The 27,123-nt window shown below is 39.7% G+C and overlaps 1 protein-coding gene and 1 pseudogene across 1 annotated transcript in view; one reads left to right on the top strand and one right to left on the bottom strand.

Annotated features, from left to right (window-relative positions):
- The window catches only part of Syndig1 (synapse differentiation inducing 1), a 209,269-nt gene that overhangs the window by 175,449 nt on the left and 6,697 nt on the right, over nt 1–27,123 (top strand). The gene's annotated exons all lie outside the window — the stretch shown is intronic.
- Nucleotides 8,009–8,941, bottom strand: LOC117703228 (magnesium transporter NIPA1 pseudogene; annotated as a pseudogene).

Genomic DNA, 27,123 nt, shown 5'->3' with positions numbered 1-27,123 from the left:
CTTTATTCTTTCATCACCCCTCATCAAAGTTTCAGGACCCAAGCCATGCAGAACCTAGCAGCATATGTCCCTTGGAGTCACTGCCAGTCCCACCCACACTTCATGAGCACTACTACCTGGTCATTATCCCCGTGCTTATTTCTGGAATAAGACAGCTATATGAACAAGTCACGGGAAGTAAGCCAATAAGGAGCTTTCCTCTATGGTACCTCTATAAGTATTCCAGAGTACCACATGACCAGTATATATACGTGGGCTTTTGAGTCTGGCTTCCCACAACCTACCTTGGAGATACTTCCAGATCATTGCTGGCAACAATGTTTATCCATTTTCATTGCTGAGTAGTACTCCATATTGTGGCAACTATACAAGTTTGGGTTATTTTCTGTTTGGAGCAAGTGTGTGCAAGGTTAGGCAAGTGCTGGGAGTGGATTGCTAATACTGTACGGTCTTCTGACTTTTCCCTGTCTCATGTCTTCATTTCCTACTTGTACTTCCTGGAACTACTATCTCCAAAGACCTTTTCTTAAGTAAGATTTGGAAGACACAGCATAATATTTTATGACCATTATATAAAGTGGAAGTCAGCTGAGATGGGATACCATGTAGCAGTGTGAATACTGAGGGACGGGTGCAGATAAATCGTGTATAAACCCCAAATACATTATTCTTGGGGAGGGGGGACCTGAGCTTGAGTCAACACTGGTCATCAGTGCAACCTGACCATTTTGCATAGAAAAGTTTTCAACAAACTTTAAATTTCTGGTGGAGAATGAGTGGTCTACTGCTTCTATGTTACAATGACAATTTTTTTTTTACTTTATTTGCTATTTTAAAAATTCCATAAATTGAAAAATATGAAAACCTTTTATAGTTCTTATTTCAAAGATAACTTCTATTAAAAGTTGTGCTCAGATATTTCAGATAGGTCCTGTACATAAAGGAAATGTGTGTTTTACACTAGCAAGTGAGTCGTAGACATATTACATTCCCTCTCTAGATAAAGGGACAGAGCCATTTTTGATGTCTGTATCTTGTCCTTCCACATTTTCTAACATTGCCTTATTTCACTTAAAGAGGAAAGAGGTAAGGTTGTGGTTTAGTTTTGTTGATTTGCTAAAATACTGCAAACAAGAATATCTTGGGGGGGAGAGGATTTATTTGGCTTATAATTCCTGATCCCAGTCCATCACTGAGGGCAGTTGTGGCTGGAATTCAAGCAGAATTAGAGGCAAGCACCACAGAGGAAAGCTACTTACTTGCTCTCTTCTCATGACTTGTACGTCTAGCTTTGTTATGTAATCTAAGATCACCAGTTCAGCGGTGATACCTGGTCATTATCCCTGTGCTTATTGGGCTGGGCCCTCCACACATCAGTAAGCTAACAAGAAACTACCCCTCAGACGAATTAACAAGCCAATCTAATCATGGCATTGTCCCAGCTGAGACTATCTTGGGTAATTCTGGGCTGTATCATGTTCACAAATGAAAATCCTCACTGAAGGGGAGTGAGGATTCTGGATGGAGTCCCTCCTAATGCCTGCATTCACAGAAACAAATTCCCATGTGTGGCAGCATAGATGCAGCAAGAGTTAGACCATGTAGGCCCAATGCAGACTGAGTGCCAATTACAAAAGGCTCTGAGACCTTCAGGTCCAGGAAGATACAAAGATACCAAGAAAGAAGTGCAGGTACTGTTAAGGAAATGAAGCTAGACAATGGCATTCCTTTCACACACAGTCATCTATGTGAAATGAAAGATGCCCAGAGTGCTAGGCTTGGAAATAGGTTTCATGACTAAGAAAACATGTTAGGAGTTTGTAGCTGGTCAAAGGTTGGTCAGTGAAATAGAGCTGAGGAATATATAGAAGACCTAGCTTCCTAGCAATAGCAGAATGTAATAAAACATTATCTTGGAAATAAGTGCCAACCATGCCAATGTTGGCCATCATTTCCAACCTCTGCCACATTGGTTCTCGAAACAAAGATGGAATGAACCTATTTCCAGAGGACATCAAAATCACCTAGAAATGGAGAGGTCAATGTGAGAGAACCAGCAGTCAGAAGAATATGAATACCTTCTAAAGAGAGGTGGTCCCTGCTAGGTTGGCAGGCCTGGAGGAGTTAGGTAGACAGAATGACAGTCCTGAAGATGACTGCCTTGGGGAGCAGATGTTTGACTAGAGGAAAAAAAATACCCCAGTGTAGCATCAGTGAAATACTTAAAATGTCTTGAGGATATTTAAGAATCATTCTTAGTGCTGTTGACAAGGTTGGTCACGTGTGCTCCATGGTACACAGATTGGCCCTCTTGCTGTTTGTTTATTTGTTTGTTTGTTTTGTTGTTCCTTGTAGATGACAGATGCTCTTCATCAACTGGGGCAGAATCAGTGATCCAAGCCTTGGACATGGGAGACCTACAGATCATGCTACAGGATGTTTTCTGCCTTAGATTATGAAACTGTGAGGCAGGGGAAAGATCCATAGAGTCTGATGCAGGCCAGGATTTAGAACCTGCAGGATGAGAAGTAACAAAGTTCCAAGGCCATGGTTGTCCTGAGGGAAAGGTTGATCTGCATCTGTCATAGAAGTGCCCTGGAAGTCTTCTTTATGTTCTGTCTCCACCTGCTAAGTCTGCAGGGCTGGGCAGTGAGAGCCAAAGGAATTATTGATGCTGTAAATTTAAGGAAATGAAGCATTGCAGAAGATAATTTTCTTTTTGATCCCTAGCCAGACTTCTTCTGAAAAGCTGTTATAAATCCATTGTCCCTGAGATGTGTCATTTGTCCTCTCTCCCTGAAACCTCTGTGACTGCACTGGCTGCCCAGAGAGACTACTTAGGGCTTTCTGAGTCCCAGGAACCCCTGTAATCCAGTGATTTTATTTGTCCAAGCACATGTCAAGTACTGCTTGCCTTCTCTCACTGCCTACTTTGTTTTTCTGAACCAATTTCCACTAATTTTTGAGTTTCATTAAAAACTCCTTCCATAACTGACTCAATTGACTTTCACAGCTAACACCAGAATGGCTTTCCATTGAAGTACTGGGAGTAGGTAGATGCAGTAAGAGGGTGTTCCAATGACTGTGGCATAAGTAGAGCATATGCCAACTCAATGAATAATGTCTCATTTTCCTCCTACATTCTATCAAAACCAAGCATATGAAATTTACAGCAAGCATGGAAACTGATGGTTTTGATATGTTTAGATAATAAGAGAGTTGGAACACATGGGTTCTTGGCAAGTCCATCCATCCTTCCATCCATCCATCTATCTATCCATCCATCCATCCATCTATCTGTCCATCTACTCACAAATTGTTTTTTAACATAACATTTTATTAATTCTTTAATATGATGTACTTTGGTGATATTCACTCTCACTCTTCCCCCTAACTCTTCCCAGATCCACCCATCTCCCGCCTTTCCCAACTTTGTGTCTCAATCACTTGAAATGATACTTTCACCAAACACAACAGAGAGGCTGGAATGTTCAGGTACTATGCTAAAAAAATTACACCAGAGAGTAAAAATAAGGATGGAGGAATTGTGTGTGAGTGTGTATGTGTGTGTATGTTTGTATGTGTGTACGTACATGTGTGTGTTAGCATTATAAATTATTTAACAATAATAATAATAATGTGATAAAACAAACATGAATAACTATCTAAAAATGAGGATGCATTTGCCATAAGAGACATGTAGAAGGATGTTTTCTAGATGAACAGTTTTGAAAGTTTCTCAGAAATTGCAGGTCAGCTGACCACAGAGATTCTCTATCATGTGCCCAAAACAAGACAGAAATAGGAAGGTGGGCAGTATCAGATGCTAAATATAGCATGCATCCCCACGTACTATCAGTTCTTCAAGCTCACAATTTTCATTTGTTCCTTCATCCTGTGGGTCCCATGATGGAAGAAACAAAGCCCCAGGATATTCTATGATGGGAAAATCCTTAGCCTGATTGTGCACATTGGGATTTCTGTGGGTTCTTTTGCACTTGCTTAACAAAGAAGGGGAGAATTGCTGGGACATTTATTTAACTCCATTTCTCTTTTCTTCTTAGGTAAAGTATCCCTAGCACAGTGCCACAGACAACTGCCATACTTAGAGAGGGATAGTTCATAATTCCTGGCAGCTAGGAAAGAAAGACACAGGGTTAAGAAAGATTGGATAAAAGGTAAGAGTACTAGAAAGGGGACTCAGAAACACATCCAGAAATCAGATAGCAAAGTCTTGGTACAACAAGTAAGGAAGAATAATTCAAGATAAAACCCAGTAGGGAAATGGAAGATGGGGTCAGGGTTGCTTGGAGGGACAGACTTTGCCTAGGGAATGTGAAGAAAGAATTCTTGCCAGAACCCTTGGGATGAAGAAAAGCTGCCTGACAACAAAGATGTAACATATTGAATTCTTTAATGAATATACATAACCTTTTGTATTTGGAATTCTGAACCTTTAAGATACTTTGGCTCTGGCAGCCAGTATTGTCTCAATGGAGATGGGCTCAAGACACCCACAGAGCTTCTTTTGAAGTTCTCTGCAAGAATTCTGATCCCAGAACTTAGTCATATCACAATTAAAGCATATGCCTTGCCGTGAAAAGAAACCCTAAGCACACAGTTCTCAGCCCCAGGCTCAAAACTCTTTCTCTAGCCCCAAGCCACAGGCATGAGGAAATATAACAGTCCAACTCTAGAAATCCAGCCTCTATATGAATATCTACCCGCTTCGCCTTAATCTCTGATATTAGGGTTAACAGACCTACACAGCTTCTGGAAACACACACACACACACACACACACACACACACAGAGTATTCCTGTATGCCTTTAATGAAGAGGACAAGAACAGCAGGACAATACCTTCACTCACAGAGGTGCCAGCTTAGTTCTTGTTACCCCATTGAGGTCACTTGATATACACCAGTAGCCAAGAATGCCTTCCGTACCACAGCAGCTGGTGCAGACCTACTGTACATCTGTGTTGATTCCTGAGTCATCCCTATGTGGCCATACAAGTCAATGTGATTCACTTCTACACGGATCAGCTGCTGTGGTAGGGAAAGTGTTTGGCTAAGGTGTCTTGATTGAAATCTACCCCAGTAAGGCATAGTCCCCAACTTTCTCCCCCCTCACCAGTACCATGTCGCCTACCCACGGAAGCTTTTAAGGGTAAGTAAAGAGAAGCATAACTCTACCACAGCAAGCTTTATATACAAGGCCCAAGATTAGAAGTGTATGATATAGGGTAGGATCCAATTCTGCTCCAAAATGGGGAACATGGGCTCATCACCCCAACTGTCCTGTGTGACCTGAGGGAAATACATACCAATTCCAAGCTTCTCTTATTACCTGAAAACAGACTGATGAATTCTTTCTTGACACATTTCTGAGATGCTAGGTGACACAAAGCACAACTCAACTTAATACATAGGCATATAACTGTACCCAGTATCACAATCCTCTTCACCAGACCTGAAGCCTGGACAGTTAAAAATGAGCTTATGTGAGCTCTCTGAACCTCTTTTTCTTCTGTCTTTTTATTTCGTTGCCTCAGCCCTTACTTTATCTGGCAGTGTTGTTTCAAGGCACAGAGCTGACACAGAAGCTGACAACAATGCTTACCTGACCACTCATTTCCATCAAGGTTCATAGCCATGGAGACCTCCAGTAACTCTTGAAATGTGGCAGGAGGAAGAGGTGCCAGGATTGCTTGTGGTAACTGCTATGGGTACCCAGGGCTCACAGCACAGTCACGCACTGCCTGAATTAGACCTGGACATATGGAGATAATGTGGAAGACAGAGACCTGTGACCATAGCAACCCTCACCAGGAGCCCCATTTGAGGATGATTAAGACACATTTGCATTAATTAAGCATCCACATGTCTGCATTGTCCAGGCAGGGCCAAGGTCTATGTAGTCTCTCTCTAGCCTATGTTGCCCTCTACTGGGCTTAAGGGAAGACTGCTGTACACAGGAAATCTAGACCAGCAGGCAGATTTCTGACTCTGCTCCTTGAATACTCCCAGCCCTCTTTGTGAGCAGTCAGCACTTTGCACACATATCATCTGGCATACACTCTGGCTGCTGCTTTACCTTCAAACTCACTAGGGGCTCATCATGTACCTGTCTAACCTCCAACACCACAAATCACTCTTCTGTTTAAACTCTATCATCTGAGTGAGTTCCTTTATGTCATGCAAGGACATGTGACATTCTGCAACTAGGAGCAAAAATTAACCCCAAAACAAAGCAAAGCAAAACAAGACAAAAAACCCCAAAACAAAATAAAAACAAACAAACAAACCAAACCAAACCAAACCAAACCAAACCAAAACCAAAACCAAACCAAACCAAATCAAACCAAACCAAACCAAACCAAACCAAACCAAACAAACTAGGTCTCAGAGACACCCTCCAGACAACAATTGTGAGCTTGGTATTTGCAGGGAGGGAGCAAGGGTGCCAGGGTGAGAAGATGATGCCAGGGAAGAAGGTAGGTGCCTACCAGCTGAACCTGGCTTTCCCAGGAGAATCTTACACTCCAACACAAGTTTATGCCTCAAAGTCACTTTTGGCTCCAACAGAGTAAGTCTTAGTGGAAGATGTCAGTTAAAAGATTTTAGTACTTAAATGCAGAAAGGAACACCCTACCATAAAGAACACATGATGCACTAGGTCCTATACAGAGTGCAGCCCCCTTTAGGGCCCTAGACTATAGCTTCTCCTCAAAAGCCATCATCTTACTATATATCCATGCCACATAAACTTCTCTCTAACACCCAGATATACCCTGTTAGCCTCTTTGCCATGGCATGATCTGGTCATTTGATGTTTCCTAAAGATAGTACTCAGTCTTTTAGTGACATTTATGAGTCCAGAGAATACAGGAAGCTATTCCAAGTCTGGGTGAACTGATTGATAGCAACTTTTATTTGTATGTCTCCCCAAATTTCTGATCTATGCTTTCCTTTGGGGATAGTGCTTAAGAACAACCCCTCAACAGCCTAGCATCCTGAGTGGAATTCTGGACCCTCATGCCATCCTCCCAGGCAGGTAGGTTGAGTAGTGAGAATTCATCATGGCAGAATCAGAGATGTCTAGAATGCCCTGTTAGGATTGACTAGGTGAGCAACATAGTCCTACTTCCAGCATCTTTCTCTGGCTTTCCACAGTATTTGCTTTCAGAAAGTCACTACAGGCTTCCAGAAGGAAGACCAAACCTCATGAAAGACTGACTTCCAGAAGGAAAAAGTCTGCCAAGGTATAGAGTCAGAAAAGCCCTGCAGGGGTCAGAGCTACAGACTCATGGGCATTGGTCTTCATCACAGGAAGTCCTTTGGCTAAGGGAAGAGGTTAAAAGACACAACATCCTTGCTGGAGCTCAGTCTTTTATTCAGCCTGATGACAGACCCTCTTACTTTTATGTTCCTCCTGAATTGACACAATGCCTCCTGAAATAGAAAGCTAGTGTTTTACATAATGGATCCAAGTAACAGAGGTTAAATGTAAATGAAATATTTTTGTAAGTAATTAGTTGTTGTAATTGGACAATAATATACAATTGAGTCACTTTTCATTTTTTTCTGTATCTTTAGTTCTCATATCTTCCAGTGTACACAAAGAACATTTCACATATACACATTAATAGTTAAATTAAGTGAACAATTCAAACAATGAAGGCATTAAAATTGATTTGAGCTATTGGAAAGTCACCTATCCATGGAACTCTGTATTACTGTCATTAACGCATCTCTCTCTCTGCTTACTACTGTTTTGGGGTACATGTAGGAGAGTCTGGGTGTTAAACAATCATTTACAGAGTCTCGTTTACTGTGCACAACCAGGTTTCACTTCCTTTTCCAAGGTGTCTATGAGCATCTGCTCCCTTACAAAAACTGGAAAGACCTCATCCTTATTTCGTAGCTAAATCACATTAAAATATTTAAACAAGTAATTAATGAAAGCTTCTAGGTTAATGAAAGTGAAAATAGGATTTCTTTCATTAGAGAAAGTTTACACCCAAACAACCATTGGAAACTGTGCTGCAGAGGTCTAGACCCCACTGTGGTGCAAAGCTAGACTCCCTATTGTCCTCTAGATTATTAGTGTACTGGCAATTCTCACTAAGAATCTTTGCTACTTGAGATGTAGTATGAACCACCGAGCCCCTCCAACACCTGTTCCTCAAGCCCCTGGCCCTTGGTTGCATCTTAGTTTGTTTTCCTAAGGATTTGGTCATCTCCTCAGGGTTGAAGTTTAATTCTTCCAATACTTGTATAAAGACAGTTCCTACAGATGCAGTTGTAAATCCACAGGCCATGCTGAAGTCCACCACGTCTCCATTGTTCCACTCTAGAAGAGGATGGGTGAAGCCAGTAGGACCAAAGCACAGAATAGATGCACTCCAGGACTTTGTTGATGTACCTAAATTAGACAATGGTGCTGCAGCCAAGGACAGCCAGGAGCATCTGGCACAGGTAGAGGGCTCTCTGAGTCAATGGACTGTTGTGAAAAATGTTTTAGGCTTCCAGCCCAGTTCCCTTGGTGGAAGGCACAGTGAAACTTCCCAGCAAGGAGCAGATGCTGGTGTAGACCATGATGGGGGTGGGCCTGTGGGCTGGTGCAATCCAAACCATCAATAGCAGCAGCATGAGCAGCATAATGCTCAGGTATCCCACAAACACTGGATGGGTCAGCTTTTCCTCCAACTCATCCTGAGTTGTCACACGCTCAGACTTTTGGGAATGGATAATTCAGCACGACTGAGTCTGTATAACTTAGCAGACTCCCCAACATGCCCAAGATGCTGAGTTTTCCTTCAGAAGATAAGAAGCTAAAATAGACCCAAATAGTACTCCAGGAGCACCCAATGAAGTCACCAGGACCTTAGGACCACAGCGTAAGCTAGGAAGTTTTCAATCTGGCCAACAGCCATTGCAATTTTCTGTTAGTAGGAAGTACCTCACCTTTTAGTGCACACAGTGCCCTTCTACAGCAAAAAAAGTGATGATGTTCACTAAGCTCAATACCGCAGCCATGCTGAGAGACATGGCAGCTGCCCTCTGCCAGTAGCACCCTCCCCTGGCTGCTGCAGACACCACTGCAGCCCCACTCCCACCCTGCCCAGGTTGGTTTTTACTGCTATGGTAAAGCACCGTGAACAAGAGCAACTCGTGGAGCAAAGAGTTTATTTGGCTGACAGTTCCATGACACAGTCCACCATTGAGATAATCAGGGCAAGAACTCAAGGACAGAACTTGAAGGTGGGAACTGAAGCAGAAAACATGGAGGTAGCATCGCTTACTGGCTTGCTCTGTTTGTTTTCTGATGTGTGCTAGGCATGGCACTGCCCAGAGTGCTCTGGATCCTCTTCTACCAAGCATTAATTAAGGAAATACCCCCACAGACCTGCCACGGGCCAATCTGATGGGAGCAGCTACTCAAATAATGTTTCCTCCTTTCAGGCATCTTTCCTTTGTGTCCAGTTGGCAGCGGTCAGTCAGCACACACTCTATCCTAAACAAGTCATCCAGTGTCATTCAGACTTACCAATGAAGGGGCGGACCACAGAATGAGGATATAAGGCAGTATACTGGAGTCAAAGGTATAACCATCCACCCAGGCTTCTCACAACCTATTTTTTTTTAAAAAAAGATTTTATGTATTTGTTTTATGTATATGAGTACACTGTAGCTGTCTTCAGCTACATCAGATCCCATTACAGATGGTTGTGAGCCACAGTGTAGTTGCTGGGAATTCAACTCAGGACCTCTGGAAGAGCAGTCAGTGCTTTTAACTGCTAAGCCATCTCTCCAGCTCCTCACCACCTATTCTTATACCGGTGTTTATTCATCTTCATCTGTCCTTAGTCCAAGGTCACTAGGAAATGATGAGACCCAAAAGCTCACTGGGAGAGTCTTGGATCTTGGTAATTACTAAAGAACTGCCTTCGGAAGTCAGCTTCATTAGAACATTTAAAAAGAAACAGTTCATTGAAAGTTCAGGAACTCTCGTTGTCATGCAAGCTGCTGAATTGACAATTAATTCTTTTAGTCATTTTTTAATAGAGGAGGAATTTAATTCTTTGGAAACTATGACAATTTCTGCTAGATCTCAACAGCTGTGGCTCTTAATCACCAATCTCACTTCAGAAATTGCACTCCAGGCCCAATTTTATTATTATTTTTATCATTAAAGCATGGGTTAGAGGGCATTGGAAGAAAAAGAACCAGGGCCACCAAACTCAGGTTTTTATTGCTATGTACAAAGTGACAAGGAGACTCCACACACAGTTCAGCCTCAGGCAGCAGCACATTTGACATCCGTGACTGATTTTTCAAAATTGCCCCTGATGTTTGCATCTGACTAGATGATTAAAAAAATAGGTCTGGGAAGACTACTTCAATGTTTTCTAAACATATTTATGTTGTCGAGTTTCCATTTTAAAATAAGAGCACAGTAAAAATTATTCGGCGTGATCATTATAAAAATGTAACGATTTAGCTTCTTCACATCCCACATGCTTGAGTAGCCACCCTAAGCATCCTGAGGGAATCATTTCTCCCATGCCCACAGCATAGACCACCATGTACCAGGTGGCACACGTGCGCATGTGTACACAGTCTTCATCTATTGTAGTGCAGCAGAAGGGGCTAGTCACTACAACGCTCTAATCTCGTCACGTAGCAGCAGTACCTTCTAGAAGATGCCATGTTACTTTGTTCCTGTAAATGGCTACTAGCGTCGCATCCAATACTTCTTTAGTATAACCTGAACAAATTCTCAATTTATAATGTGGCCTTTGAGCTGCCTAGATTTCTGGTACCTGATGGAATCAGGTTTATTGGTGTTTTACATTTCCAGGAAATCATCCAAATCCATATATTTGTTCAGATGTAATTAAAACAAAATAGATGCTCTTTTGAGCTTGTATCTGATATTTCATTTTTATTCACATTGTCGTTCATTGTCCTATCATTGTGTCATTGAGTTTTATAGAATGCATGTTCAGTGCACACACACATTTGTAACTTGCTCATGTATGTATATGCGTACAAGTATATATACAAACACACACACACACACACACACACCTGCTAGTGAGCTCTGGAGATTACTGTGAACATTGAACACATGCAGCACCTGTGCAAAGGTGAGCTTCTATGTACACACATATCTTCAAGTTAGTTCAGGAGGTAATTTACCATTTTGTGTTATCACTTTCTTCAGATTTTTCCTTCATAGCACTTGGTTTCCTGGGCTTCCTTTTCTAAGGCTGATCTTATCTTTTAGTCACATTTTGAATACATATTTGCTTTTCCTGACTTTTGTGAACAAAATGCCATTTAAAGCTCAAAGATTTTGTATCAGAATGAACACAGTTTCAGTTACATACCATCACATTTACTGTTTTCTTTTTCCTTTGGAGTTAGTTTTACCACATCATAGTAATACAATGTGATATTTGAATTTTTTTTAAGGAAAGAAAAGGAAATCAAGAAATGTTTGCTATTTGAAATGCTTTTTCAAATGAAAGGAAGGCTCTCATCACTGATGTTGAGTTGTTTTGAGCATTGTCAGCCCAGATGAGAAATGTGTGTGTGTGTGTGTGTGTAAAAAACATAATACACCTAAGTCTGTGTTTTCTACTCATTTAGTTATTAATAACCTAATTATTTTGACCTCCCATGTATTTGGGGGTTTAGTTTGCTATTATTATAACTTCTGAAAATTATAATCATATCATGGATTTTAGTATTTCTACCTCCTTTAATATCTTCAATTAAAAATACAAATTTCCCTCTAGGCACAGTTTTGGCTACAACTCAGTTTTTAATATGTTATAAATTTTTAATTTCAAGATACTTGCAGATTGCTATTGTTATTGCCTACATTCCGAAAAGTTGTTTCTAAATATGCTGATTTATTTTCTGCTGTTTGGAAATTTTCTAGGACTTTGTTGTTGTTCTCTGCCCCAGATGATGTCTCCTAATACACCCTGGATGATTTCGTTCCTTTGATACTTGCAGAGAAATACATCCTGCAGAGATCAGCTCATGGTATCTGTCATCCGTTGTCTCAAGCTTCTTGATCTTGGTTAATCAATGATTAAAAGAAGCATGTTAAAGTTGCTCACAGTACTGTGGTGTCGGATATTTCACCATTTACTTCTATCCATTTGGGCTTTTGATAGTGAAATTATATCAACAAGTATACATACATTTAGAGTTATTACACATAATTTAGAATTAAGACGTTTTAGTTATTATTATTATTTTTTCCATCTACTGACCTATTCCTCCCTATAGATCTTATACAGTTCTCAAAGCAAAAGCGATGCATCTCAGATAGTCTCAAAGCTCCTGCCCTTTGTGGTCATCATGATTTAAATAACCATATATTTAAATCCAGATAAACACAGCACTCATGCAAATACACCACAAATAGCATGCTGCTTAAAGTAAATTAATTTTGTTTTATTTCAGTGATGGAAATGGTGTTTTTCATACTTTCATAAATTTTTGTTGAAACATACTTTTGAGTGAGTTTTCCTATGGCTCAGGCTAGCTTGCTTGCTTTCTTTCTTTCTGTCTGTCTGTCTGTCTTTCTTTCTTTCTTTCTTTCTTTCTTTCTTTCTTTCTTTCTTTCTTCCTTTCTTTCTTCCTCTCTCTTTTTTCTTTTTTACTGATTATTTTATTTGTTTACATTCCAAATGTTGTTCCTTTTTCTGGTCTCCACTTCACAAACCCCCTTTCTATCCTCGTCCCCTTTGCCTCTAAGAGGGTGTTCTTCCACCCACCCACTGACTCCCACTTCATCCCATAAGCATCCCCCTGCACTGGGGCAACAAGCCTCCACAAGACCAAGCACCTGGACTCCAATTGGTAACAGATAGGGCAATCCTCTGCTACATGTGTAGCTGGAGCCATGGACCCACCCATGAATACTCTTTGGCTAATACTATAGTCTCTTGGACCTCTGAGATGTTCAGTTAGTTTATATTGCTGTTCTTCATATGGGGTTGAAATCCCATTCAGCTCCTTCAGTCCTTCCCTCTCTCTTCCACTGATCTCCCTGGGCTCAGTCAAATGGATGGCTTTGAGTGTCAACATTTGTCTTAGGTCCTAGCAGAGACTTTCAGAGGACAGCTGTATTGGGCTTCTGTCTACAAACAGTTCTTGCCATCAGCAATAGTGTTGGGATTTGGTGTCCGTGGATGGGATGGATCCCAAGGTGATGCAGTTTCTGGATGGCCTTTCCTTCAGTATCTGCTCCATTTTCTGTTCCTGAATTTTGTTTAGACAGTAACAATTCTGGGTTAAAAAATTTGAGATGAATGAGTTCCCCTTCCCTCAACTGGGGGCAATACCTATCTACTGGTCTCTTGGGTGGCTTCTTCAGGTTCTATCTCTCCTTTGTTGGGTATTTTGGCTAATGTCATCCCCATTGGGTCCTGGGAGCCTCTCACATCTCTGGCATTTGTGACTTTCTAGTGGTTCCCCCCATTCTCTACTTCTAACTGCTACATGTTTCTATTCATTCACCTGGCCCTCTGGACTTCTCTATTGTCTCTTACCATACCTGAACCTGCCCAAAATTTTCTCCCTCCCACTCAGGATCCTTGCTCACTCTGCCTCCCATGATTATTTTGATCCCCCTTCTAAGTGGAATTGAAGTATCCACAGTTTGGCCTTCTTTCTTGTTAAGCTTCATGTGGTCTGTGAGTTGTATGGGCATTTCGAGCCTTTGGATTAACATTCACTTATCAATGAGTACATACCATGTATATCCTTTGGGGTCTGGATTACCTCACTCACGATGATACTTTCTAGTTCCATTCATTTGCTTGCAAAATTTGTGAGGTTGTCCTTTTTAATAGCAGAGTAGTATTCTGTTGTGTAACTGTACCACATTTTCTGTATCCATTCTTCTGTTGAGGGACATTTGGGTTGTTGTCACTTCTGGCTATTATAAATAAGGCTGCTATGAACATAGTGGAACACATGTCCTTGTTATATATTGGAGCTTCTTTGGGGTATATGCCCAGTAATGGTATAGGTGGGCCTTCAAGTAGAACTATTTCTGAAGAATCACCAGATTGATTTCCAGAGTGGTTGAACTAGCTTGCAACCACTTTGTTGTTGGAGGTGGAATTGTGTGTGTGATTCATTCTTTTGGGGTTTGTTATAAGATGACAAACTTATAACAAAGTTTTTTTTTTGTTTGGTCTTTGGTCTAGTTATTCTCCTTGTGTTGAAGTTTTCCTTCTAGAATTTTCTCTAGGACTTGATATTGTATATTGTTTAAATTTAGTACTTCATGGATTATTTGGTTTCTTCATCTATGATGGTTGAGAGTTTTGCGTGGTATAGCAGCCTGGACTAACAGTTGTATTTTCTTAGGGTCTGCATGACATCTGTTCAGGATCTTCCGGCTTAGAGAAGATCCTTTGAGAAGTCTGGTGTAAATCTGACAGCTCTGCCTTTATATATTACTTGGTCTTTTTTCATTACAGATTTTAATATTCTTTCTTTGTTTTGTGCATTTAGTGTTTTGATTATTAGGTGATGAGAGGATTTTCTTTGATGGTCTATTCAACTTTTTTTCTTTTCTTTATATTTATATTTTTATTGAATGTTTTATATATTTATGTTTCAAATATTATCATCTTTCCAAGTTTTCCTCTGGAACCTTCTGTCCCATTCTCTCCCCCCCCTGCTTCTATGAGGGTGCTCCCTCTCACCCACCCACTCCCACTTCACTGCCCTGGAATTCCCTACACTGGGGCATCAAGCCTTGACAGGACCAAAGACTTCTCTTCCTATTGATGCCAGACAATGCCATCTTCTGCTACATGTGTGACTGAGGCCATGGATCCCTCCATGTGCATTCTTTGGTTGGTGTTTTAGTCCCTGGGAGCTCTAGGGTGTCTGGTTTGTTGATATTGTTGTTCTTCCTATGAGGTTGTAAACCCCTTCACCTCCTTTAGTCCTTTCTCTTACTCCTCCATTAGGGTGTCCATGCTCAGTCCAATGGTTGGCTGCAAGCATCCACATCTATATTTGTCAGGCTCTGGCAGAGCCTCTCAGGAGACAGCTATAACAGGCTTCTGTCAGCAAGCACTTTTTGGCATCTGCAATAGTGACTGAGTTTGGTGTGGGAAGGCTCTAGATGGCCTTTCCTTCAGGCTGTGCTCCATACTTTGTCTCCATATTTCCTCCCAGGACTATTTTGATCCCCCTTCTAAGAAGGACTGAGGCATCCACACTTTGGTCTTCCTTCTTCTTGAGCTTCATATGGTCATTGTATCTTGGGTATTGGCTTTTAGGCTAATATCCACTTATCAGTGGGTGCATACCATGTGTATTCTTTTGTAATTGAGTTACCTCACTCAGGATGATATTTTCTAGTCCCATCTATTTGCCTAAGAATTTAATGAAGTCATTGTTTTTTAATAGCTGAGTAATACTCCATTGTGTAAATGTACCACGTTTTCTGTATCCATTCCTCTGTTGAAGGACATCTGGGTGCTTTCCAGCTTTTGGGTATTATAAATAAAGCTGCTATTAAAATAGTGGAGCATGTGTCCTTGTTATATGTTGGAGTATCTTTTGGGTCTATACCCAGGAGTGGTATAGCTGGGTCCCCTGGTAGTACTATGTTCAATTTTCTGAGGAACTGACAGATTGATTTCCATATGGTTTTATCAGTCAGGGATGGTGATTTTCTCAGAAATTCTTTTATTGTTGAGAATAGTTTTGGTTATTCTGGTTTCTTTGTTATTCCAAATAAATTTCCAAAGTGTTCTTTCTAACTCTATGAAGAATTGAGTTGGCATTTTGATGGGGATTGCATTAAATCTGTAGATTGCTTTCAGCAAGATGGCCATTTTTACTATATCAGTCCTGCCAATCCATGATCATGGGAGATTTTTGCATCTTCTGAGATGCAAAATTTCTTCAATTTCTTTGTTCATCTTCAATTTCTTTGTTCAGAGATTTGAAGTTCTTGTCATAAAGATCTTTCACTTGCTTGGTCAGAGTCACACAAAGGAATTTTATATTATTTGTGACTATTGTAAAGGGTATAGTTTCCTTAATTTCTTTCTCAGCCTGTTTATCCTTTGAGTAGAGGGAGGCAATTTGTTTGAATTAATTTTATATCCAGCCACTTTGCTGAAGTTGTTTATCAGGTTTAGAAGTTTTCTGGTAGACTTTTTGGGGTCACTTAAGTATACTATCATGTCATCTGCAAATAATGGTATTTTGACTTCTTCCTTTCCAATTTGTATCCCTTTGACCCCCCTTTGTTGTTTAATTGCTCTGGCTAGGACTTTGAGTACTGTATTGAATAGGTAGGGATAGAGTGGGCAGCCTTGACTAGTCCCTGATTTTAGTAGGATTGCTTCAATTTCTCTCTATTAGTTTGATGTTGGCTAACGGTTTGCTGTATATTGCTTGACTATGTTTAGATATGGGCCTTGAATTCCTAATCTTTCCAAGACTTCTACCATGAAAGAGTGTCAAATTTTGCCAAATGCTTTCTCAGCATGTGATGAGATGATCATGTCTCAAAAATTTTCCCTTATGAATAAAAATTTCAGGGGACCAATCACTGGGCAAGGAGTAGGCTGACTTCCGGATCAGAGAGAGGAAGAGGGGAGGCAGGAGAAAGAGTTTTGCTTTAGGACAGGGAGAGTTTGTAGGACAAAATGTAGATAACAAGAGGCCTCCAGCTTATATGCAGATATGCCAGGATTCGCCACCAGACCAGAGGAGTTATTTAGTATAGCTTATAGAATTAAGATGCTAGTGGTGAAGCTCAGTGATTGAGTTCCTGGTTGATTCTGAACTAAGTTTGTGTTGTGTTTTCCATTAAGTGGTGACTCAACTGTGTTTCGGAGAGAAAGGTATGGCGGCTAAGTGTGGGTGTGCAAGAAGTGCACCCCAAAAGGCAGTGGGGATTTGGAAATGAAGGGGTGGCATTGTAGCGCCCAGCCTGTGGGAACTTAGTGAGCTGGGTAGAGAGATTTCAGAGCTCTGGGTCAGAGAACTGTGAGGTGTGAGGCCACCGGGACCACAGAGTAGTTGGAGTTAGTGTGGGATGCTGCCCTTTTAAATATTTCCCACTACATAATCAGGTGGGATTTTTCTTTGAGTTTGTTTATATAGTGGATTATGTGGATGGATTTCTGAACTATCCACGAATCCAGGCTTCTAGTACATTCATAATCATTTCTTTCTTTAGGTTGGGAAAGGTTTTTTTTTTTTTTTTTTTTTTTTGTATGATTTTGTTGAAGTTTTCTTTCCCTGTGAGCTGGGAATCTTTGCTCTCTTCTATTCCTATTATTCTTAGGTTTGTTTTTTTTTTTTCTTTCTTTTTGTGTTTTACTTTTTATTCTTTAATCTTTTTTTTTTTTATCAGTCCAGGTGTGATCTCCCTCCTGATCCACCCTCCAATAGTTCCACAACCCATACCTTCTCGCCAGTTTTCATGAGAATGTCCCCACCCCACTAGCCCCATCCCAGCAGACCTCCTGATTCCCTGAGGCCTCAAGTCTCTAGAGGGTTAGGTGCTTCTTCTCTCACTGAGGTCAAACCTGATAGTCCTCTGTTGTATATGTGTTGGGGGCCTCATATCAGCTGGTGTATGCTGCCTGGTTGGTGTCTCAGTGTCTGAGAGAACTCAGGGGTCCTGGTTACTTGAGACTGCTGGTCTTCCTATGAGGTTGCCCTCCTCCTTAGCTGCTTCCAACTTTTTTTCTAATTCAACCACAGGGGTCCCCAGCTTCTCTTCATTGGTTGCATGTATGTATCTCCAACTGACTCTTTCAGCTGCTTGTTGGGCCTCTCAGAGGGCAGCCATGCTAGGTTCCTGTCTGTAAGAACACCATAGCTTCTATAATGGTGTCAGGCCTTGAAGACTCTCCTTGAAGGTTTGGTCTTTTCATTGTGTCCTGAATTTCCTGGATGTTTTGGGCCAAGGGTTTTTTATGCTTTATGTTGTCTTTGAAGATACTGACACAAAGGTCAAAGACAACATAAAGCATAAAAAGCCCTTGGTATCTTCTGTACCTGAAATTCTTTCTTCTACCTTTTGCATTCTGTTGGTGATGCTTACATCTGTACCTCCTGAACTCTTTCCTAGGTTATCCATTACCAGGGTTCCCTCTATTTGTGATTTCTTTATTGTTTCTACTTCCATTATTAGGTCTTGAATTGCTTTGTTCAATTTTTTTTTTTAACGTTTGTGTTTTCCTGTATTTATTTGAAGGATTTATTTGTTTCCTCTTTTAGGGCTTCTACCTGTTTAACAGTGTTTCCTGTATTTCTTTTAGTGAGTTATTTATATCTTCCTTTAAGATCTTTATTATCTTCATGAGATGATATTTTAGGTCAGCATCATGCTCATTAGGTGAATTGGTGTATTCATGGCTTGCTGTAGTGGAAGAGCTTGGTTCTCATGGTGTCAAAGTATCTTATTGGTTTTTGTTGCTTATGATTTTGCTCTTGCCTCTGGCCATCTGGTTATCTCTGGTGTCAGCCAGCATGGTGACTCTGTGAGTAGCCTGCCTCCTGTGTCCTCTCCACCCCTGTGTTGTCCCAGATTTCCTGGGGGATCTGTGGCCATAGCTACAGCCAATCTCCTGGAAGACTTGCAAACTATTACCTTGGCTGCAGCAGATCTTCTGAGAGCCCTGCAGACTGATGCCCTGGCTGTAGCACATCTCCTGGGAGCCCTGTAGACTGTGCAATGAGACAGGCTGATTTGTCCCTGCACAGGTGCAGACTGAAAAAAGAAATGACTTTCGTACATAGGGAGGAGTCCCCTGCCCTCTGGGTTTCTGGGGATTCCCAGCTGTGGTGGTTATTTGGGTAGCTATCCTTCCTGTTGCCCTGGCTGCACTAGATTTCCCGGGATCGCTGCGGACTGTGTAGTGTTGAGAGACAGGGGTGACAGGCTCATCTTCTTTTAGTTATTATTAAATTGTCTTCTTTGAAAATTTTATTGTCCCCTAGAGGCACATTGCCTGCCATTAAAGCTCTATGTGATTTCTTCAACTTGTAGTTTGTCTTGTGCTCATTCTTGTTTTGCTTACAAACTATCTCTTCATCAAAGGCAGGAGGCTTTTCTGCAAGCAGCTCATGCTCTGCTTTGGTTCTGTGACCTGCAACAGTAAGTGGTTCTGTGGCTGTCTCACTTCTTGTTGAGAATTGTATCCTGGGTATGGGTGGTGTTCTTCCTCTGTTTCTTCCTGTTTCTGTTTGGCTCCAAACTACACCTTCTTTTCCAGTTTTTCTTTGCACTAATCGAGGGTTTTTGGTTTAACTGAATGTTGAGCCTTTGCCTCTATTTTATTTGTTTCTTTCCTCTGAGTTGTTTTGTCAGGAGTTATGATTTGGTCTATCAAAAGCATTAATGTCGTTCTTCAAGGAAAGTGTGGAGAGACTGGGTTACCCAGAGCAGTTGCTTCAGATCAAGGCTGCCCCTCATGCTTTGTCTCTTTTGCAAATGTCTTTATTCTTGCCCTACCACTTTCTGCCATGAGTTGGAGCAGATTGAGATCTTCTGTGGGGTTGCAGGGTTCACCACCACATCTAGGGCAAGTGATGCTGGGAATTTGTGTCTTTGAGTAACTGGGGAATACCCTTTTCAAGAAAGATATGCTCCCTCCAATGCTATGGTGCTCAGTTACGGTGTTTCAATTATTTCTAGGAATTGCCAAGGCCAAACTTGGGAGACAATTTTTGAAAATATTTGGTCTTGTCACTGTTGAGCTTGGTACCATGATAGCCAGTAGCATTTGCTATGTGTGAACTCAAGAACCCACAGCTAAGTGAATTAGTGTAGGCCCATTAGTTACCATGAGTGTCCTAGGCCTCCGCTGTAGAGTGAGGATAAGTGATGGCTTCTTCCTCAAATGATGGTGCATCTTTTTCAATTTCCCGTCCTTTCTTCAGCTTAGAAAAAAGCTTCATCCTTGTCCCTTCTCACTTGCTCAGCTTAACATGAAGCTCCATCTCCATACACTGTAAACAAATGATACAAAAGATTTTAACTGGGCAGACCCTGGTACTGAACTAAGGACCCCTCATCTTCTTCACAATGGCTCAAATATCACTTATTCTAGGCGTTCTCAATCTCTGTGCACTTAGCTTATGTATACACCATGGTGTGGTTTTACCTTAACCTTAGCCTTGCCATACAGTATCTTGGCTCTGTCACTATTTACCTGTTTCAACTGTGATCTACTGGGAGGCAGGGTCTCATTAAAGCTTTTATCTTCTGCTCACCTCCTCCTGATATCTTAGTTACTATACTATTGCTGTGATAAAACACCATCATCATAAGGATTGATTTGGGCTTTTGATTCTTGGGGGTTAAGAGTCCAATCTGAGTGTTTTAAGTGCATATGAGTGCAACGCATCCATACTGTGTTAATTATATGTTTAGTTGCTTTGCTCACTTTTTAAAGAAGGCACTGGACTATTATGACTGGATTACTACTTGTCTAATAATGTCATGGTTTTGTTTTTACAATTGTTTACTTTTAATAATTTTTTAATTTTATTATTATAAAATGTCTTTCTGCACTTCAAATTACGGTTTTGGTCTTAAAGTCTGTCTGTGTAGTCTTATGTGGCAAACATTATCTTTCTTTTGATTGTTTTGTATGTAACACCTTCTTACATACTTTTATTTCAATTTATTTGTATTTTTAAGACTAAAGTACATCCCTTTAGTAATTACATTTTTAAAGTGAATTTTACCAATTATCCCACTCTTTGTATGTGTGTGTGTATGTGTGTGTGTACATGCATGTGTGTGTCTTCATCTGAGTGTGTGTATACAAAAACATAGGCCAGAGGATAATCTTGATTGTAATCCTCAGTAATACTACACACCTCCTTTTGAGGCAGCATTCTCCCTAGCCTGGAATTTGCCAATTAAGCAAATCTGGCTGGCCAGAGAGCCCCAAGGATCTTCCTTCCTCAGCCCCCCAAGTGGTAGGATGACAAGTGTGTAGCATGGTATGTGGAAGTTTTAGGTGGGTGATGTGTTCAATGGTATGTCTTTGTATTTGCAAAGCAAGCAGTTTACTGATCAACCCGTCCAAGCAGCTCCCACTCCCAGAAGAGTTTAAGTTATTTTTAAATCTGTCTTCTTCACTGGAGATAACAAGAATAGAACACTTACATTTTTCTAAGAACATAATATAAACTATTACATACTCTAGGTACAACCTAAACACTTAGAAGAAAATTATGAATATACTGACTACTTAGCTATGATCATTGATTCTTTATCTCTCTATATCTCAGCTTCTTTGTCTCTTAAATAACATGATTCAGATTTCTAATACTCCTTTGACTGCCAGTGCTCAGACAATACCCTATACATTTGTCCAGGAATGTCCTGATTCTAGGTTTCTCCCAAGGGTTCCATGGCTGAAGGTGAGAGACTAAGACATACACATTTTCTATCGTGAAAAAGATAAGCAATAACAACAGTACCTCATTTTTGCTAAGCCTCAAATACTTAAAGGTACCATCAAAAGACTTCAGCTTGACTCTAATATTCCCCACAGTATATGTGCCCAGACAATGAATCAGATGCTTGTGTCTGGACTCTCTCCCTCTCTCCATGCCTTATCAGTGTATCACCAACATCTGTGAGCTCTACTTGTTAAGTATTTACCACACCACCTTCTTTCCTCCCTTCTCTTCGCTTGCTCTTTTTGTCCTTTCAGTACTCGACTCCTAATTTCTCCCATCCTGGCTTGCTGTCCTTCTGCCCTCACAAGGCAGTTGGCTCATTGTTGTGCCATTGCACACACCCTCTAAAATAACCTGTGATACAATTAGTCACTTTTTTAGGAATTCCAGAATACTCCATAGCTTCTTGTTTATAGCCTTCATTATTAGCCATCTTCCTGCTTGCTTTTACCTTTGGTCTCACCAACTGCAATGTTCCACAACATCTAAATGAACTCAATTCATGCCAGTGCCCTGGAAACTGCTGTCTGACTCCATGCCCCCCCCACCCCCATTGGGTTCTTCCTAACTGAATGCAGTTATTCTTTGGGCTACCAACCAGCCACTGAGTTAACATCTTTGAAGATTTTGGACAAAAGTAGGAAACTCATCTTTCATATTAAAAAATAGTATTTAGCTTTTCTACATAAGTATAAAATTTCAGATATTATACACACTGACATTTTAAAATAAAAGTAGTACACATCTCTTTAAATGTTATATAAAAAAAGAAAACTTCCAAGTTGCATCACTTTTATCTATTTATAATTCACGTGAACAGCATTCAATCCATCAGGAAGAAATTTCACTAGTTCTTTATCTGTTCTATTTGAACTCACAGTGTTTACTTCCCTTGTAGAAGGCAGCCTAATGTCATTGAATTTAATGTTTTGAAAACATTTTATTACTACCAATTCATAAAAATTATAGCTAAAACATGTATACAAATTGAAATTATTATATTTCCTATGGTCAAAAAGCTCAGAGTGATTAAATACTTTAAGATTTTAGTTAACATTTTAAAAATTGGTTATTGATTCATAACGAAAACAAGTTAAGATACAATAATTTAACTTTTTTCTAAATCATTTTGGATTAAAAGTTAAAACCAAGCCAGAGTAGACTGTGTTTCTGTTTCCCTGAGAAGATGCAGACCGCAGGTACCCAGGACTGATGACCCAGGTCATCAGTCTACAGAGTAGTGAGAACGCTCCCCACCCCTGTGGTTCATGTTGATCTGAATTCACTTTTGTTTGATGTATAAATTGTCTTTTCATCTTGATTTTTGCCACAGTAAATAGTATTTATTTCTAGAATTAATCAACATATTAGCTATATTGTTTTTCCTGAATTTGTTTTAGACTTATACACAATAAGAAGCTGATTCACTAGGTTCCATATCATCCCTCAAATTCCCTTCAATTTCAGCTTTTTCTCCCCCATTCTCTTCCTCAACCTTATTTCCTCTTCCATTCTTCATCTGGTCTTCCAGTCCCATACCCATGTGTATAAAATTTACTACAATTGATGCCTAAAGCTTGCTTAAAAATTCTAGTGAGGTCTCTTAATAATGAATACAGAGTCCCAACTGGCTATCTCCTGTCACCAAATGCTTACAGGACTGGGTTACATTCAGTTGAAGTATTGGACAACAGGGTCCCACTGAAATCCACAAACAACACAGGCTGTTGCTCAAACAATGGTTTGTTCTCTGAAAACTGACAGTGCGCCACCATTGCTGAGGACAACAACCATACAACTCATTGAACATAAAGAAGTTGAGCCAGTACCTACATGGACCCTTCTTTCATATGTTATATTATATTTTATGTAGGAAAGTACTCTCCAGACTACCAAATGAGAAATGTAAATCCCAACCAAGCCACAAAACCTTTGACCTATAATCTGTCCTGCCAGTAAGATATATTAGGGCAGTAGTGGCACAGAACTTGTGGGAGTAGCCAACCAATGTGTGATTTGTCTCTGTGAGATAGAACCTATACCTGACCCAGAACCACAGGCTAGATATTCCAGAAACCTATAAGAAAACCAAACACTACTGGTCTAAGAAATACTAACAATAAAATGATTCCTAATAATATTCTGCTATACTCATAAATCAGTGTCGTCTTCAGTCATCATCAGAGAGGTTTTCTCCTGCAGAAGATGGGAACAGATGCTGAGACACACAGTCAGACATTATGTGGAGAGAGAGTCCTTGGACCACCCAGCTCTAAATGAATTACCCCATCAAATACCTCTTCTCAGAGTTCAGGAAACCACACAGAAGATGAGGCAGAAAGAGTGTAAGAACCAGAGGGGACAGAAAACACCAAGAGAACAAGGCTTTCTGAATCAATTGAGCAAGGCTCTTATGAACTCATAGAAAGTGAAGCAGAAAGCCCAGAGTCTATATGGGTCTGCACCAGGATATATATATATATATATATATATATATATATATATATATATATCGAGAGAGAGAGAGAGAGAGAGAGAGAGAGAGAGAGAGAGAGAGAGAGAGAGAGTTAGAATATATATATTCTAACTTTTGGCTTAGTATTTTTGTGGGACCCCTGAGTTCATAAACAAATGGGTCTCTGATTCTTGTGCTTGCTTTGGGGGCTCTTTTCCTTCTGTTGAGTTGTTTTGTCAAGCCTCAAGGTGATAGCTTTTACTTTATCTTATTATGTTTTATTTTGTTATTTTGTTATGTTTGGTTGTTATCTCTTAGAAGACTGTTCTTTTCTAATGACAGACAGAAAGGGAGTAGATTAAGGAGGTGGGGGATATGAGAAGGAACTGGCAGGAACAGAGGAAGAGAAAAGTGTAATTGTGATACATTATTTATGGGAAAAGAATCTATTTTCAACAAAAGGAAAAAACTTAAAAGAAGCTGATTCACATCGGAAAGTAGATGAGAGTTTTGTTACACAAATATTATCTAGTTCTTAGGTCATATCTTAAGTTACACAAATTGTATCTGCTTCCAACTTTGTTTAAGGCAAAGAATGGGGAACCACCTGCCTTTATAATGGAATTGCTCTAGTCATTCAAATAATTCTCACTCAACATCTTGAAAGTCTATTCAGAAGACCTAACTTTAGGGCCCTTGGAGGATGCCTTAGGGTTTTTTTGAGTGGATATCATAACCACAGTAACTCTTTTGAAGGAAAATATTTAATTGGGGCTGGCTTACAGTCATAAGTTTAGTCTACTATTACTATGGTGGGAAGCATGATAGCATGCAGGCAGACATGGTGTTGGAGAAGCTTAGAGTTTTATATCTTGATCTGAAAGCAGGAGGAAAAGAACTGATAGCCACCAGGCCTGGTTTGAGCTTTTGAGACTTTAAGGCATAACTACTTGAGGCATACCTCCTCCAACAAAGTCCCACCTCCTAATACAGGGCCACACTTGCCCTGGACCTATGAGAGTTATTTTTATTCAAACCACCACAGAGGACTCCCATGCTGATTCTCTTTCATTCATAGGCCTTTTCTTCAACCTAGTATAAGAGAAGTTTATCTCTTGTTTTTTTTTCATAGGCTTTGAACATGTTTTCATGAAGATATTAGGGGTTACTCAGCCTCCGTGGCACTCCTGGGAAGCCAGCTTTCTAGCTTCTATCAACTGAAGCCAACTACCAGATGGGACTTGCCACTGAGTAAAAAACATTGTTTATCTACTCAAATAAATGTGCAAAATATGTGTTTCAAAAATAGCATAAACTTGCTGAGAGATAGTGAAGAGAACTTATTAAAAAAGATGATTGAGATCAATCAATGTTTTCAAGAGAATGAATGTAAATATTGGGAATGACCAGTAGATATTGGAAAACTGTTTAAAATTCATAGCCATAAGGAAAATGGAAATTAAAATTATATTGAAGTACTAGCTCATCCCTGTCACAATAACTATCACCATCAAGAAAATAAAGAATGAAAAATAGTGGTAAAGTTGTAGAGAAAGAGAAACCCATACACACAGCTAGTGAGGGTGCAAATTGATGCAGCCACTGTGATCTTAAAAAAAAAAATTAAGTACTACCATAAGCTATAGCTATTACCACTATTGGGTGCATATCCAGTGGAATGTCACAAAGATACCAATACATATATGATATTGTAACACTATTCACAATATTCATGATACAGAATCAATCTAAATGTCTATCATCAAAGGAATGGATGAACATAATATAAAATATGCAATATAGAGTTATTCAGCTAAAAGAATGAAAGTATACATAGTCTAGAAAAGAACTGAAGACCATCATGTTTTGAGAAATAAGTTTGATTAAAAATGGCAAATATCTTATGTTTACTTTCTTATTTAACCCCCCCCCCCACAAAATATATATGAAAATAAAAGGAACACTATGGGATATATAAAAAAGGGATCTAAATGAATCAAGAGGGCAAAAAGAGAGAGAATACTATGAAAAAAAGATATACATCACACACTTTTCCTTTTTTTGGAGTGTGTGTGTGTGTGTGTGTGTGTGTGTATGTGTAGAACAAGAAAGTAAAAATGGGAGCATTTGAGGAGAGGAAGGGAATTCGTAGGAATGGATACAAGAGAAGATAATTAGCTGTTATATAAGGAAGATACAAGGTAGGTAGGTAGATAGATAGATAGATAGATAGATAGATGATAGATAGATAGATGCAAGTGTCATAATGGAATTCATTATTTTGTATGAGTAAAATATGATTATTAAAATGATTAAATGATTAAAACCTAATGAAATCTGTCACATCCATTTTATCATGTGATATAAGATGAAATATGTATATGGTGTTTTGCTCTTAAATCTGTTACAGTAAAATACCATGACTCCAGGTTACCACTTATGAAATAACTACATGGTAGCTTCATCAGAAAGTTTTTCGAAACTTTCTAGACATCGAAGTTGTCTAGTTTAATGTTAAAAATAATCAAAATTACCTATTAAGATCACAAATACCTTTATGAAATTTACTGGACATAATGATTCAAATTTTTCTAAATATTTATGAAAATAAAAGGTGAAACTGGTAAAATACAGACGGATATGATTCTCGCACAGATATTTATTTTTTGTTATTATGAAGAAGAATGAAATAAATGTGGTTTGTGATAAAGGTGAGAACTGCTAACAATCAGTATAACTATATCATTCTGATTTGATAAAATTGAGTTCAATGTTGCTCAGAATAAAACTAAAATTTTATCAGAAAATTTTACCACATGTATCTTGAAAAAAATAGTGATTTCCTTCTTTAGCAGTGTAATTATCTTTATTTATTTATTTATTTATTTATTTGGTTTTTCGAGACAGGGTTTCTCTGTGTAGTCCTGGCTGTCCTGGAACTCACTCTGTAGACCAGGCTAGCCTCGAACTCAGAAATCCGCTTGCCTCTGCCTCCCAAGTGCTGGGATTAAAGGCGTGCGCCACCACCACCTGGCAATTAATTAATCTAATTAAATTATAGTACACAATAAGCTGTTAATCATAGTGCTTTGGTTATCCAAAAGTCAGTATTTCTGTCCAATGAAGTTCACAAATGACAGACATGGAGAAGAGCTGGAAAGGGGC

Source organism: Arvicanthis niloticus, chromosome 2 (genome assembly GCF_011762505.2).
Source record: "Arvicanthis niloticus isolate mArvNil1 chromosome 2, mArvNil1.pat.X, whole genome shotgun sequence".
NCBI classification, from domain to species: Eukaryota; Metazoa; Chordata; class Mammalia; order Rodentia; family Muridae; genus Arvicanthis; species Arvicanthis niloticus.
The sequence above is the reverse complement of the archived record's forward strand: the minus strand, read 5'-3'. Positions and strand labels throughout refer to the sequence as shown.